General features: G+C 39.7%; 1 protein-coding gene across 13 annotated transcripts in view; it reads right to left on the reverse strand.

Annotated features, from left to right (window-relative positions):
- PLEKHA5 (pleckstrin homology domain containing A5) overlaps window positions 1–17,679 on the reverse strand; it is a 279,402-nt gene that overhangs the window by 172,352 nt on the left and 89,371 nt on the right. The window contains exon 1 of one of the 13 annotated variants that reach the window (XM_061638460.1): window positions 5,619–5,637. The exons of the other annotated variants lie outside the window; for them this stretch is intronic. The gene's annotated coding sequence lies outside the window, so the exon portion shown is untranslated. Of the gene's footprint in view, window positions 1–5,618; window positions 5,638–17,679 lie in introns of those variants that run through there. 13 annotated transcript variants of the gene reach the window in all.

Raw genomic sequence — 17,679 nt, forward strand, 5'->3', positions numbered from 1 at the left:
AATATATATGTACTGGTACTGAGCTATTTCCCACTGAGGTGTTAAATGCACATATTTTGATTCTATGTGTGTATGCCAAAAAATATCTCCATCTTTAAGACCTGTGTGAGTGAAAGTTACTGGGTAAATCTGCCACCACACCCATAGGATGTAAATATACATGAGATTGTGGGGGTATTTTTATTTTTTTTAATCAGATAAACTTTTGGGGGGATAGCAGTGGAAGTTCTAGCCTCGTACTAAAGGGCCAGAAGCTACAATTACATATTATTGGTTTGAGACTTAAAGACTATGTTTGCAAGTCACACTTAACTATGGTTTAGCAAGATGTGAATGAGTTTAGCCTCCTCCTGGGCTTGAATGCTTTCCCTTCCCTTTTCTCCTCCTATGCAGCCAGGAAGAGGCGCAGCGTCTGCTTCCACTACAGGTTAACCACAGTATGCCGTGTCATCTGAAACCAGAACTGTGGATATTAACTACATTTAGTTTAAACAAATCAGCTTTAGAAACCATTGTTTGAAGGTGGCTTGTTTGAAACTAGCTACAGCTAATAATAACTCTAAGTGACACAACAAATCACTGTTAACCAAAATCAGAAGCAAAAGCTTCTGAACGTCTCCTCTCAGCTACATGAGAGGAAAGGGGTGTGAGCCAGGGAGAAGCTAGGCTCATTTATGTCTTGCTAAATCATCCGATATTCAAACATGTTCATTGAAAATAACGTTAGTATAACTTCTTTGAAATTATAAGGAACACACATTTTAAAAGATGGCTGGTATCTGAATATGAAAATAGGAGGTGCTCTTTTGAATGCTATTTTTAAAAAAAATGATCACCCCAATGGTTACTAACACCGTTCCTGTTAGCATTTCCTTCAAACACAATTTGTTTTGGTATTACCAACCAGCCTGTGTTTTAAAATTTTCTGCTGAGGCCCTTCTGCAAGTACCTTCTTTATCAGTGGTACATTATTCAGCTACAAGGGAGAGGGCCTTTTCATCAGCAGTGCCCAAATCATGGAATACCCTCCCCAAAGAGGCTTTCTTAGTGTCTATGTTGCCATTTTTTTCAGCACCAAGCAAAATTGTTATTTATCAAAGCATTTTAATACGCTACAAACTTTCATCTGCTTTTAAGGGCTTTATCTACTGTCTTATTGTGAACCTCTCTTAGGATGTAAATTTTTGTGGTGCACTACCTGGAAATCCGATTAGGGTATTAAACATATTAACATTTAAATAAAGTAATACTCAGATGGAAGGAAATCACATTGAAGAACTGTATTAAATTATCACCTCTTAATAATCAACTGGTGTTAGTTGTATCACTTGATTTCAACAGAAATTCAACTTTTAATTAGGCCCAGCATCAGCACCTGACATCCTAGGACAGCTGCTGGGGCTCCAGTGCATCAGCAGGGCCTACCAGTGCTGACACCTGCCTCAGGCCATGGCGTATGGCAACATCAGGCATCCTGGGTCACTGTGGGAAGTTAAAATGGCAGCTCCCAGCTACTTTAGGAATACTGCTGCCACTGTCAGGTAAGCCCGAGAGGGCCCACCAGAGAGCATATGTCACCATTAACTTTTACTGTAAGCTCTTGTAACAGGTGAAAAATGCTAGAAACCTTCATATGTGTAGCTTATGCTAACTATAAATACAGACTAAGAAACTTGCCTGTGTCTTTTATGTGATTGATACCATATAGTGCAACTTGATTACTGCCATCCACTTCTGGTAACATGTTCAGCAGTTTCTTTGCCCTGTTCACCTATAAACAGGCAGAGATTCAACAGAAAGGATTCCTATAGCTCAGTGGTTCCCAACCTGGGGGCCAGGACCCACAGGGGGGTTGCAAAGAGCCAATATAAGAATTATTTATTAATTTAAAAATTAATTAATGGCTGGTCTGTGCACCACCAACTTGGAAGCCTGCATTGTGTGTGTGTGCAGCCACGTCTACCACCCCCTTCCTTCCACCCGGCACAGTCAGTTGCTGCCACACAGAGCGCTTACTCCCAGGTAAATCAAACTGCAATAATCAGACGAGGCTAAGATTCTGCTGAAGCTTTGAAACTTTACTACTTTGGGGAGGGGGGGAGAATGGAGCTTTGTAATACAAAGATGCATCATTCTGGTTAAAGGAAGTCAAACTTTATGTCTATAATACAAGGACTTTGGCTGCAATCCTAACCAGGTCGACTCAGAAGTCCTACAGAATTCAATGGAGTAACAGCCATATGAAGTCAGTGAGGCCAAGTATTAGTGGCTGGCCCAGGACAGTAAATGAGCAAAAGAAGATGGGTAAAGTAAGTTTTAAAATGTGACACTGCATGTGCTCTATTTATTTTTGTTGCTGTTTATCAGGGCTTGTGTGTTTTTATACAGTTGTCATTTTAAATATTTTTATTTTTAAAATATGTAAAGTTGCACAAATGTTGGTTTTACTCTTAACTTGAGTTCTTTGCATGGTTTAGGGTTGGCATTGGGGGAGAGCAGGGCTTTTCTGTCTTTGTGCTGGCTGGCAGGCAGAAATTAAATATAAAATTAAGCCTTTTCTAGTATGGAAATACAATTATGGGGAAAGCTTTACCTGTTGACATTTTGTAAGACTTTTATTATTATTGTTGTTGTTGTTTCTTGAGCCAAGTGCTGAAAGTGAGGCGTCATTGTATCCACATGGAAGGAACACTTAAAACCAGAGTCCAAATTGCCTGGCACCCAGCGGGCTCCATCCACCACTCTGGATGTCCTTCCTTTCATTTCCTTCAAAATTTGTTAAAAGTTGATTATATTGCCGTAACCTGCCCTGGGACCTTCTGGTGAATATCATCATCATCATATTTGTTTTTGTAATGAATAAAAAGTGACATTATGTGATGCTTCATTACATTTCCCCCCCCTCCAATTAACAGAGACTAAAATTGCAACAATTAGCATGCAAGGGTTGCGAAAGGATTTGAGGTTACGAAGGGGGTCCTGTTCTCATAAAGGTTGGGAACCACTGCTATAGCTGAAGGGGAGTCCTGCAATGTACATTCAACTTAGGCACATTGAGGAAGCGGTAAAATAAGCGATCCAAGGGAAAGAGATGTAACTCACTAGTAGAGCATCTGCTTTGCATGCAGAAGTCCCAGGTTTAGTTCCTTGCATCTCCATGTAGGACTAGGGAAAGCCTCTTGTCTGAAACCCTGGAGAACTGCTGCCAGTCAGTGTAGACAGTACTCATCTACATGGACCAAGAGTCTGACCTGCTATAAGACAGCTTCCTATGTTCCTAAGGGACACATATTGCTCACCCCTGTATTAGAAAAGGAGAAGGGTGCTCATATACAGCTGGTTGATTAAAAACAACAATGATCTACTCATGTAATTCTTAAATGAACACACTTCAAGGACGTCCTAGGCTTAATATTCTTATACAGAGCTTGAATTAAGGCTGTTTTAAGAAAAAAAGCAAATCCTTGGTATTCTGACTTCTATGTATAATCAATAATTAAAGAGACATCCAAGCAGAACTCCACTTGCACAACAAGGCTTTTGCACCTCTCCACTCCTATGGAACCATCTTGTACCCTCCCAAAAGCTATTCCTGAAGATTGGGGAGGGGGCTAGAATGATATGAGGTATGTTGCAAGAGGCTGTTGCAACAATAGGAGGCAACTGGTAGAAAATCAGAAAATTTCACTTGATCCCAATGGAAATGTTTCATTTATCATCCATAGGAGCCACCCCAAATACTAGAATGCCCCAGGGAAGCCTTTTCTTTTAGAGGGCTTATTGGTTATGCTAAAATAATATATATATTAGAAGTATAGGGCTAAAGCATGAAATAATTCATTCCAAGAAGCTAACAAAAGTACTCCAGACAACAACAGGTTTAATCTCAATGCATTTTAACAACAAAAAAATTACATATATCTTCAGAAATTACACTTTCTCCTACTATAGAAGAACCTGTAATATTCTGGGTGGTATACAACAAAATCTTATTCAGAGTAGACCCATTCAAATAACTAATTTAAGGTCATTGATTCCACTGATCTATGCTATGACTCAGATAGCTTCCTCCGAGTTTACAGCCCCAAAACAATCAATGTAATTGTACCAAAAAGCAACTGAAGAATGACTCTTGTCTTACCTCTGAAAGCAAAGAAGTCTTCAGTACAAAACAGACTGAATCAGCTCATATGAATTCCAGCCACAGCCTCTCACTTGCCAGAAATAGATATCTATCATCCACTGAGATTAGGGATTTTATACTACAGGAACCTCAGAGAAGTTGGATTAGATAGGTTTAATATGTTGTATATCCATGAAGTCCTGACATCCTTATTATAATAAATTCAAGCTTTCACTACAGGCAGTATCTATTTATATGATCATAAATAAATGTATCTGCACAAAAACAGCTTTGACATGGTAAGATTTTGAACAAACAACTGCGCCAGTGATTATAATTAAAAGATGCCTCTCCCACAAGGATTTTTCTCTTCAGCCAAAAATGCAATGTTTCTGATAATTTCAGTGACAGTAGGGAGGGGAGTGAGCAGTTTAAAAATGCAATACAAGTTCATACATGCAATTCAGATCTTCAATGCCCACAAACCTGACAATTTTCTAGGCCTTTCAAAGTGCATCTTCAATTTCCATGTACAAAATTTATTTTGCATCATGATATTTAAATGGGTTAAAAAATATTCAACATTAAATGTTAAAATGTAATTGGATCAGATAAAAGATACCAGAACTGTAGGTCAAAAAATGTTAAAATGTTAGATTCTAACAGATTCTAACCCATACACATGTATTTTTTTAAAAAGTTAATGAAACTGAAGCCTCTCTGGAAGTTGTAAAAATAGATCTAAACAAGATCTAATCTGTCATGGATGATACAGCTATAGCCAAGCTTCTGATTTAGACAGATGGGGCCTGATTCAAGACCTTCTGAAGAGTCTCAACACACCTGAATTCCACAATTGTATCAATGGTACACATTTTCTTCATTTTTTAAATGGAGGGAGGTATACCTGCTTTTCAGGTAAGGTTCACAGAATTAATCCCAACAATACCTTCACAATACACAGTGCTAAAGCATCACTCCCAGTTTTTCTTTTTCATTTGAGTTCTCCAGTGCAGAATGGTAGGTATGATTTGGGCAATCTGCAGAAAATGTTGTAGTCCCCACTAATAGTTAACATGGAACTTGTCAGTGGTTTATCACCTTTATCTTCTCTATCTACCGAACTGGACAGATAAAGGGGAAGCTGATGAGTCTGGTTTCTAAAGTTTTTTATGTCAGAGCCATTTCAAGCTTTTATTGATTTTACATGCAGCATGCAAATTTATTATCCATCTTGAGGTATTCTTTTTTAAAAAACAAACAAACACTCAGCTATGTTTTTGGAACAAAAGCTTTCCAACTATGTGCAATTAGTGACAACTGCAATAAAATGAGTAAAACAGAACAAAACAAAACAAAAACCCAAACACAAATGCTGTTTCTCCAAATCTAATGCGAAGCAAATGCACTTTAACTGTGCATGTTAAAAGGTGGCTTGGTTTATCAAATGAAAAAAAAAATCCTCTTGTAAAAGAGAAAACACACAATCACTTACCAGCCTTCAGAGAAATTCATTCTTCACAAAGCCTCAACACAAACAGCAGTTGGAAAAATACTAGGCACAACCCTTTTGTCTTGAAGCTGCTCCCCAATGAGCTGTGCACAGCCCTGACACCAAGAAAAAGCATCCTGGCTCTCAGAGTTGCTAGCTAGAAAACTGATACAGGAGTGATGTCACACTGCTTCTGAAACGTTACTGAAGCTCAGAACTAAAACACTGTTGTGTAACAAGAGGCATTCTGAACATGAACACACACACAGTCTTCACCCAAGCACACATATCCTTCATTTCCTTTTCCCCAAAAAAGGTCACAATTACACTTAGCATAGCTCTCTTGCAACATTAACGTAAAACAAGATTCCTTTATTTTACTGAACGCCTTATAGTTGGATTTTAACTGTAAGGTCACTTAGGGAAAGTGTCATTTTGTTATCCAGGAACTAAAGCAACACTGCAGTGATCCAGGACTTACATTTTGCTCCTTACAAACATTGTATTTGTTGCTTTCTTGGGGGAAATGAGACATTGATTCCTGAACTCTTAATGCTTTTCTTCCTCAAAAAACTAAATACATGTTTAACAAGTTAACAGATTAGTAAATCTTCTGAAACTATCATTGCTCTCACTCTCACACCAACATACTTCTGTTCAGGCTCAGTTTTTTATGGGTTACATCCAATATACTTTAATTCTTTCAACAGATGTGTTTTTACAATCTGTTCTTAAGCCTGTCTTTGACACTATGCTTCTGGAGAAGGCATATATAATTCTAACTTTTACAGACTGACTTAAGATTTAAATGGAAAGGGTGAACTACCATCTCATGCTATGACGACGAGAGCCACTGTGGCGCAGTGGTTAGAGTGTTGGACTACGACCTGGGAGAACAAGGTTCGAATCCCCACATAGCCAGGAAGCTCACTGAGTGACCTTGGGCCAGTCACTGCCTCTCAGCCTCAGAGGACGGTAATGGTAAACCACCTCTAAATACCGCTTACCATGAAAACCCTATTCATAGGGTCACCATAAGCTGGAATCGACTTGAAGGCAGTCCATTTCCATGAAGACAGAGTAGGTGTATTTGTCAAGCAAGCTTGACTAAATAACATATGTGCCAAGTGCTTATGTCATTGATAAAGGGAGGAAAAAGTTCATTTCCATGGCTGTTGTCAGTTCACCTTGCTTTAGTATTCTAAAGACAAAATTTCCATTGTGCAAAGAAAGAAATATGCATTCTTATCAACATGTTCTATCCTTTGTAAGCCTATTTTGTTACTTGCAAAGAATGGCAGAAACACACTGGAAGAGAAAAGGTTTTGCAACAAAAAGAACGGCATGTGATGAAAAAAACAGGACTGTGCTATCTATAAACACACACACACTTAGGTAAAAAAAACCCTCCGTTAGAACTGGAGAAGAAAAACAACCAATCTCTACCACAGTTAAGGGATCATGGACAAGCTGCAGTATCACATGCTTCCTCCCATCTTTAGTGCAAATTTTCCTAAGAATTACGTTGCCACCAGCCTTGGCCATGGCTAATTCTTCCCAGTGTTTGCTGTTAAGAGGAATTTGAAACAAGCTTGGGATAAGTCACATTATGTCTGCATTATGACCCTTTGAATCCATCACCACAAAATAAAAATGGCAACATCTCTCAAAGTTTATGAAAACAAAACTCACTTATTATACAGCCACGAGAGTGGCTGTATACTATAGCCAGCATGGATTTTTCACATTCCACAATGTTAAATTGAAAATACCCCCCAATTACCATTCTGATGCTTCCCATAAGCTCATTTCAAAACAAAACCTTACAAACCTTATAGTCCTGAACTCAGAAATGCTTGCTTAACAACCCTCTCAATTTTCACGGAGATACACAAAGCAGTCAGAGAGAATAGAGTTGAAAGTGTAAAAAAAGAGAGAGAGAAAACAGACCCCTTTTGGACTAATTTCTATCACAGTTCTTATAATTTGTTGAAGTTAATTAAAAATCAGCCATGTTCACAGAGTACCTGTAATCCTATTATTGACTTTCCCCCGTACTTTGACCTTCATCTTCTGCAATTTAAAAGTTTAAAAAATGCTTGAATTTTAATTAAAGAATTTTTGCATTGAACTCAATGATAAGGCTGGGCATGCTCAGTAATAACCAACTGTCAGTGTTCTAAAGCCAGACTCACAGCTGCTGGGCTTCTCTAATCAGGGGGCCACACCCTCACCAGACCTTTATTTAACTATAGACAGTCATGGCTTCCCCCAAAGAATCCTGGGAAATGTAGTTCGTGAAGGGTGCTGAGAGGAGACTCTTATTCCCCTGACAGAGCTCTAGTGGCCAGAGCGATTTAACAGTCTGACTGAAGCTCTGTGAGAGGAACAGGGCATCTCCTAGCAATTCTCAGCACCCTTCACTAACCTCACTCCCAGGATTCTTTGGGGAAAGCCATGACTGTCTAAAGTGAAATAACAGTCTGGTGTGGATGTGGCCAGGGACAGCTTTAATTTAAATTTGGGTGGGAGGCTAAACGTGCCTGCTGTAGAATAAAAAGGTGAGGGGAAATGCTGAAAAAGAATTATACTGTTCACAATGTTTTCCTTTTGGAAAGGGGCTTCCCCTCTACCTAGTGTCCACCCATCCAATCTCATCCCCTCCCCTCCCCCTCCCTTTCTCTCTCAATTCCTGCCAACATCCTCCCCCCCACCCTTCCCCCAGGTCAGTTTCACCTATCCTAAGCATGATTACACAGGAGTAAATCCCACTGCATTCAGAAAGCATGCAAATGATCAAACCTGCCTTCCCTCCTATCCCCTCCCTGTTGCCCCTTCCCTTCCCTCCTCTTCCTTCCCCTCCTCCCCCCGCTCCAATCCCCTCCTTCCCTCCTCCTACCCCTCCCCCATGGTCAGTTTTTAGTATCCTTAGCATGATTGCATGGTAGTAAATCCCACTGAACTCAATAGGCATGCAAATGATCAAACCTGCCCTCCCCTTCTCCTCCCTCCTATCCCCTCCCTTTAGCCCCTTCCCTCCCCTTCCTTCACCCCTCACTTCTGCTCCCCATCCCCTTCCAATCCTTCCTCCTTCCCTCTCCTGTCCCCTCCCCCCTCCTCCTCCATGGTCAATTTTACCTACCCTAAGCATGATTTCAGGGGAGTAAATCCCACTGAACTCAATAAGCATCCAAATGATCAATCCATTCTCAGCAAACTTGCACAGGATCCCATTTCTTACCTCCCGGATTAAAAAGCAGAGAAATTCACTAATAGGAAAAAAAAAATTGTGGTTTAAGAACATACTTATAGCCAACAGATATTTCTATCAGACTTGAAAAAGCAGGGAAATTGGGCGGCTATAGTGAATCCACCAGGGGAGAAGGAGACCTGACCTCCTCTCTGGGATATTGGACTGCCCTACAAATTTGTAAAAAATGTAAACACAATTTGAGTTGGTCTTTCACAATCCAATTCACTTCCTGTGTAGCTTGGAAGAATTGGGTAACAGGTGCCTTTGAGCATATGGGGAGTGGTGGCAACACCTGCAATCAACCCAAATAACAGAAACAAGACATGTGCTGTGCTGATCTTGTTTTAAGTTGGAGATTGGATGGGTGGGCACTGGGCAGAGGGGAAGCCCCTTTCCTTTCCAAAAGGAAAACACTGTGAACAGTATCACTGTGAACTAGATACAAAGGCAGACTCCTTACTAATTATGCCTTAAACAACCTTCTAATATTCTCTAATAGGCAAAAAAAAAACCCTTGCGGTTTAAGAATGTATCTATAGCTAACAGATATTTCCATCAAACTTTAAAAAGCAGGGAAATTGGGCAGCTATAGTGAATCTACCAGGGGAGCAGGAGACCTGACCTCCTCTCTGAGATATTGCACTGCCCTACAAATTTATCAAAACGCAAACACCATTTGGGTTGGTATTTCACAGTCCAATTCACTTCCCGTGTAGCTTGGAAGAATTTGGTAACATGTACCTTTGAGCATATGGTGAGTGGTGGCAACACCTGCAATCAGCCGAAATAACAGAAGCAAGACATGTGTTGTGCTGATTTTGTTTTAGCAGGGAGGAAGCAACAATATTAAAACAGTTGATAACGTTCAGATAGTTCTGTGAATATGTGCAACACTAAAAAAAACCTCCAAAAACAATTGTGGAATAACGGCACTGACTGTTCTGTAGAATAGCTTCCAATGGACATGAGGAGTGTCTGTTTGCACAAGACAAAACAGTGGGAAGTGAAATATATTATAGCAAAATGCTAGGTGTGCTCTAAGTTTTTAATTGAACATGTCCATCTTTCCTTAAATTGAGTACTTTAAGCATAGCAGGCTGAAAACATGCATCTTGGGCAGGGCAAGTTTGTTTTTTTTGACAGCTAGAGTCAATGCTTAAATAGCAACATATTGTAATCTGTCTGATTTTATATCAAACTGCAGTTTCAGATTCAACTGTTAATGCACCCAAAATAGAAATAGAGAATAACCTCGTTTGAAACACAAAAAGCTATCTTCACCATCATAAGACATTGACCAATAAAAAGGCTTTGAAATAAAAAAAATAAATTTGACACATTTCTACGATGAATAATGAGAGAAATACAATTTTCTAGGTTAGTTTCTCTGTAGAAACATTAGTAACACAGAGAAAAGAAGCAAAGTAAGAACACCAACCAACATTACCGCTGGAATGCACTCTTGGATCTCTACCTGAATGGTCCTGTCTCAATTTCTGAGATAATTGACCTGGTAAACCAACTAAAACCAGGCAAGACTCCAGGCTGTGATTATATCCCCCCAGGGCTCATTAAAAGAAATATTGAATGGTGGGCCCCAATACTAGCCAACCTCTTTACCTATATAGACAAAAACGCTCACATCCCCCCTGACTGGGGCCTGGCTATTATCATTCCCCTTTTTAAAAAGGGAAGGAAAGATAACCCAGCAAACTATTGCCCAGTTAGTTTACTGTCTATAATCAGCAAGCTATATGCTAGACATCTTTATTGGAAACTCCTAGCTTGGATGGACCACGAAAATATTCTAGCTGACCAACAGACTGGATTTAGAGCAGGTCGATCCACAATGGACCAGGCACTAATTTTGCTGCACCTAGTGGAGGAATATAGCAGCAAACCCAAAACATATCTGTTTGCTGCCTTTGTTGATCTCAAATCTGCCTTTGATTCTATCTCTCGAAACAAACGCTGGCAAAAACTTGAGGCCTCCACCATGGACCGCCACTTGCTACTCCTCGTGTATAAACTACATGAAAGCACCTCCTTAAGAATTAGGTGCAATCCAGAGGGCCTCCTTTCAAGTCCTATTCCAACCTCTAAAGGGGTAAAGCAAGGATGGATAGTAGCCCCACTGCTGTTTCATTTTTATATAAACTCACTGCCTAAATTGATTGCCTAAATATACATCCTCCAAAACTAGCCCACAGGCACCTATCAGTGCTATTATATGCTGATGATGCAGTATTTTTGTCCAGTCACCCATAGGACTGAAGAGAGCCTTGCGTGCCCTTGCACAATACTGCCATGATGAACAGCTACAAATAAACTATCAAAAAACAAAGGTCATGGCCTTTGCTAAAAGACCGAGGATGTACAAAAGGTCTGTAAGTGGACACAAGATTGAACAGGTAAAGACTTTCAAGTATCTGGGTGTTTTTTTGAGGCAAATGGCAGCCGGAAGGCCCAAGCAGAGTATGTTGCCCAGTCAGCCCAAAGGAGTACTTCTGCCATATTAAACTTTATCCGCACGAGAGGTGGCCATTATGTGCCAGCAGCAATAAAGCTGTTCAAGACTAAGTCTTTAACGCAGCTTTTGTATGGAACACAACTTGGCCCCTATCCCAGTTTTACACCTCTGGAAATAGTACAATCCAAATTCTTGAGGCCTGTTCTCCAAGTACCTCATTGTGTCCCAAATGTTGTCTTACAATTAGAGCAGCCTTTCCCAACCAGTGTGCCTCCAGATGTTGTTGGACCACAACTCCCATCTTTCCTGACCATTGGCAATGCTGGCTGAGGCTGATGGGAGTTGTGGCCCAACAACAACTGGAGGCACACTGGTTGGGAAAGGCTGGATTAGAGGCTGGCCTGCAAAAGGTCAAAACCAGGGTTTGGCTTGCTATTTTCAAATTCTGGCTGAAACTAATCTTTCCGACTGGTTTGGCCCCACTAACACTACAGGATGAGTTCCAGTCATTGTGGAAACAAACCTTGCCTCAAAAGCTCCAGCTAGATGGTCTTTCCCTGGGCTACTTCATTTCCCAAGGATATGATATGGCTTGGTCAACATTTAAGCAACACATTGTTGATATCAAGTGCCAACAAGACTTGGGCTTGTCCTCTAACTATGCCTCAATGGATAGAGTGCTACAATTCAACAAACCTGCAAATTATCTTTTTACACTCTCAGTGCAAAAACATCGCAGAGCTTTCCCATTGGCACGTTTTAATGTCCTTCCTTCTGCTGTCCTGGAGGGAAGATATAAAAAAAACCCTACTATGACAGTAAGTGCCCTTGTGACGCTGGAGAGGTAGAAACAGTGACCCACATCCTCCTACACTGCCCATTCTATTCTGGTCTATGAAGATCTTTAATTGTACCTCTCCTATCGAAAACCCTAGGATGATCAGATGCATTTTATGTCCTACTTCTTTCTGATCAAAATACTTTTATCACCTCCAGTGTTGCCAAATTTTGTGCTGCAGCGATCAAAATTCGCCATGAACTGACTTTAGCCACCTTGTAATTCTTGATTGTTTTGTTTTTTGGATTTTATAACTATGTCTTTGACAACTCTATTTTATAATATTGTGTTTGCTTCTCTCTAAGTACAAAGATAGAGAAGGTCAATGAAGAAAAAATTTGGGGAGATGTAGTAGTTCTGAATGAGGAGGAGGAATATGGATATAAATGCAAAGGATAGGGGAGAGGAATAGAAAGTGAACCCAAAAGTGAACAGAACATATTCATGCAGTCCTGACTCCTGAGAAAACTTCTGCTGCATGTAAGATTGCCAGGTCAGAAGCATCCCAAACCCTAAGATTTCAGGGGTGGGGCCCTAGTGATGTCATGGGGTGGGCCCCTAGTGATGTCATTAAGCATGATACATTACGCATCAACCACAGTTGCTTGGAGCATACAATTCAAACAAAAAAAATTCTCTGATTTGAAATTAACATAGAAATCTTAGCTAAAAGATGGAGCCTGCGTAGGGAACATTTAATCTAGCCTACTTGCTTCTGGCCAAAAGGGTTAAGTGTCCTCAGGCCAGGCCAGTCACCAGAAACCCACTGTAGGAAGAAAGGAGCCTAGTATTGTGGAGATGTTAGATGGGAGCACTCAGGAGTAAAGATGGATGCAATTCTAAACGCACTCACTATTATTTATTTATTAATTAATATCCCACCTTTTTTCCCAGTAGGAGCCCAGGGTGGCAAAGGAACTAAACCTCATAGAACTGAATAGTAATTACTTCTGAGTAGCTATAGTTTGGACTGTGGTGTTGGTAAAGCTTGACTACAGATCCTCTGCAATGCAAGCAGGGTTGGCAGCCCCTGCCTGGAATGCCCTGCCCCTACCTTTTAACACGGCTACTCCAAATTTCTTTACATATTTGACCCTTCACTTCAGAAAGAGGTCTGAGAAATGAGTAAGAGTAAAAAGATTCTCTATGCTTTTCTGTAAACCATGTGGGCTGCTATAAACTCACTTTGACAGCCAACCCAATTCCAGTGAGTAATAATTGACAGACAGAAAACACATATGGTTTGGTCTACCTTCACAGGCAGCAGCTTGGGAACAACAATTGCAGCCACACTTCTAAGTACTTGAATTATCTTTTACCACTTTTGGGCAAGAAACAAACTGTTATGCAAACAACAAGGTGCATCACCAGTGGGTTTGAGCTGAATTCATGGAACCACTGTTGTGGCTTCTGTGGATATAAGGGAGTGAGGATAAAGGTAAATGAAATGCAAATAGAAAAAGAAAAAGATAGTGATGATTCCCTAAATGCAGTATTACCAACCACAAGAAGATTCCTATGAGTAAGGCAGAAAACTCAGCATCCCACAACCAGTCAGGATTCCTAACCAAAAACCAAACCTCAAAAAATTCCTGGCAGCCAGTCAGCCAAGGTCACAGAAATATCCATCAGCATAACCTGACTCAGGGGACGGTTAGGGCAGAATGCTGTGAAATCTGCACTAGTTGCCAATTTGCTACAAGGACAAGTTCAAGGTGTGCTTTCCATGTTACAGGTTCCACATAGTACTTGTTCTGCTCTTGTAAAAAATTGATCCTTTAGTGTGGCAGTACATATGCTTTGGAACTCCCTGCCAATTTACATTAGGCAGGTGCTTCATTGTACTCATTTTGGCACCTGCTAAAAACATTTTTGTTTAGACAAGCCTACCCAGGCATGTAGAAGCTATTGTGTTTTTTATGTTTTTAACTCATTGTTGGTTTTACTATTTTGAATGTTTTTAAATACCTGTCTGACTGTTTTTGCAGATAATATTTTAATTCCTTCTATAAACCGCTGTGAGTTTTTTTACAATAAAACGGTATATAAATGTTGTAAATAAAATACATAAATAAATTTTGGAGTCACTGTGGCCCTTGGGTATCTTTCTTCTTTTAGGCACAGAGGGATCTGTTTTATACCAAGTCAGGCCATTTGATGCCATCTAGTTTAGTACTGGTGATATGGACTAGCATTGGCTGTCCAGGATTCCAAGCAATAGTCTCTTCCACAGACTGAATTTTGGACCTTTGCATGCAAAGCATGCACCCTACCACTGAGCTACAGCCCTGTTTAAAAAAGTATCTTTTAACATTCTTTTCAATTAACTAATGAATGCATACCATACCTAGGGCAGATCCACATCATGCACTTAAAGCACATTCAACACACATCTGAATCACACCAGAATCACTGGAACTAAAGTTTGTTAAGGGTGGTGAGAACTATAACTGTGAGGGGGAAACTACACTTCTCAGGATTCTTTAGGGGAACCCATGTGCTTTAAACGTATTGTGTTGATCTACTTAAGCTTTGCCTGCATGTAAATCATTGTAATTATTTTTTTTAATGGAAATGAGCTATAAAGTTTAGTGGGTGACCATGGGCTACGCACCATCTCTCAGCCTAATCTGCCCCTCAGGATGAAAACAACAGAGGGGAACCATGACCATCTCAAGGAAGAAGGGCACATTTAAAATGTAGAGGAAATAATGATGTACAACCATAGTGTGAAATCAGATACTTATCGGGACGTAGTATGAAGAAATATTTATATAACCATGACTGTCAAAGATGTTTATTATTTACACAATCTGTAAAGATACTTAAAGTGCAAGCCTATGTTTGTTTACTCAGAAGCAAGTCCCAATGTATTCAATGGAGCTTACTCAAACAGGGAAGCGTGCATAGAACTGCAATCTCAAGTAATAAGAAACTTCATTCACCCAAACCAAAATTCAGAATCATGCAGCTTTAAGCTGTTTTGCAACTGTTTATATTTGTTTTTATGGTTATTGGATTTTAAAGGGATTTATTTCTTATTGTGAGCTGCCTTCGTTTCCAGTCGGTAACCCTACCTCATAGGGTTGTTGGAAAGACTCCATATACACACACATAATGGAGATGTAAAAATACATACACCCCACATAATAGTTTTACTGTCAAAACCAGTTGGTCACTGTAGAACATTTTTTAAAAAAATAAGTAAAATCAGTATTAGTTTCCTACATAGTTAAAACAGTGATACCTAAGTAAGCCCTGCCTAATTGCTTTAAAAGATAGGATTGGAAGGGGAAAGAAAGTTTTACAACCCAAAGACAATTCTTTGTTATGTTCACTCAAGTCTCATTAATCTACAGCCCAATCCCAACCATGCCTACGCAAAAGTAAGTGCTATTGAATTCAATGGTGTTTATTTCTGGTATGTGGGATTAGCATTGCAGCTTTACTTCCAGAAAAGGGAGTATTAGATTAAAGCTTCATATTGGGAAGCTCTTCAAAATACTGCCCTCTTCAACAGCCCAGGAAAATTTAAACTTGTTTTGACTCCCGCACACAGGAGAGAAAAAGTCTGAAAGCTATATACTTACTCAATTTATGAGATGTTCAGGTAAGCAAGAAAAAACAAGAGTTTTCTGGCCTTGCCTAGAGGTCAACAAATCCCTTGTCAATCACAACCCTGACTTCACTTATTGGCTACAAACCTGAAAGGACGGGGTTAGAGCAGCCAGCTACAAGTTCATTTAACAGAAGTTGTGGGGGGCGACTGACGTTTTGTTGTATATCTCGTGAACCAGCCATTTAGAGACTTTTTAAAAAAAATAAAAGCTGAGAGACCGTAGATTAAGTTGACTCACCTGGAAACCTGCAGAGCATCCCACAAATCTGGAGTCTCTGAGTGAAAACCAGAGACCTGGTAACCCTAGCTGCATGTATAGAAGGAAAATACCTAGCATGGCAGCAGCAACCATAATAGAGAACCCATTTGGGAATATTTTGTTTCTGCACCTACTGTAGGTAAAAACAGTGCAACAAAGAAATGCAAGATCTGGTTGCCTGAATGAAACACCACTATTATGAGAAGTGTTCTTACTTTCAAGATAATGAAGGGAGTGTGTCTGAATATCCGGATCTTCAGGTTAGTAAATACTTTTTTGTTTTGTTTTTGTCTTTCTTAAGGTCTGCCTTGGCCACAGCTATAGAGTGGGCTTCCCAACCAACTAAGCAGTAGAATAAACAACATTATTAGTACAATTTGACTTCCGGGAAGGGTTGCTTTGCCTGTGCTGCCTCTGAGTCAAGCTCTCGTCTCAGAAGAAGCTTTTTCAGCTTTAAAATCAGTCAGAACGCTCTTTTTGACTGGTAAAGATTTTCTCCCAGACAGGGAGGAACGTAGAGATTAACCACAAAGCCTGTTTTTGTGGGGAGGACTGGATTTCATTTATTTATGAGAGAAGGTTCAAACTGCAATGCCGGACGGACTTTCATCAAGCTCTAGCTGATTACAGCGACACGTTTATCTTTTCTTCAAAGAAAAACGGACTCTAACAGGCAGATAAGCATCCTTCTTTCTATTTTCTTTTTTCATTTGGTTTAAATTGGTGCAGCAAAAAAGAGATTTGTCAATGAATCAGCTGTGAAGAACTTCTAGGTGAGTTATGGCTTTTCTCTTTCACTCACGAAATTAAGGAGGAAAGAAATCGAAAAAGCTTATCTTTGTTTTTATCGCAAAAAGCTGTCCTGGAGGTGCATTCTAAAGATACCAACGGAAGAGGGATTCCTATTTCGAGGAGGGGAAAAAAATTTTTTTTGGTCTATTTCATTTTGACAAATCTGCTTGTTCACGACGCCACTAATTGTTTTGATGTTGGGAACTAAGTTTGTTTTGTATTCCTGAACACACAGAGATAAGGCAGGCTGTACTGGAATATTAACCCAATTGTGGCTGAAATAATTTTTGTTTCTGTGGTTTTAAGAATGACAACCAGGAAAGTGATTGAGACCATGGAAGAAATTATGTTTCAGAAAATAATGGGTGAGATTGAGATAACGAAACCAACCCTGAGACAGGGTAGACAGGAGATGAAAATTGAATTTAACAAAATGATGCAGGAGCTTAAAGAAATAGGGGATTCTGTGAGAGAGGAGTTTGATGAGAATAGAGATGAGAAAAGAAAAATTAAAGGGAAGATACAAAACCTGGAGACTGGAACAAATGTGGAATTGGAAAAAGATCTGGAGTTTACGGATGTTAGAAATAAAGTTTACTGTTTGGAATTCAACGTTGTCTCTGAAGAAATTAATGAAGATATTGGTGGTAAAGTTATCAATGTCTTGGATAATTTTCTTGACTGGAATGATGTGATGGAGCTTGACATAGAAAAAATCTATGGAATTGGCTACAGATATGTGACAGTGGAGAAACTCTTAAGAGATGAGCCAGTGCATTTTGTAAAAAAGAAGAACAGAGATATGACTTTGCAGCAATATTTCAGCAACATAT

Source organism: Rhineura floridana, chromosome 8 (genome assembly GCF_030035675.1).
Source record: "Rhineura floridana isolate rRhiFlo1 chromosome 8, rRhiFlo1.hap2, whole genome shotgun sequence".
NCBI lineage: Eukaryota > Metazoa > Chordata > Lepidosauria > Squamata > Rhineuridae > Rhineura > Rhineura floridana.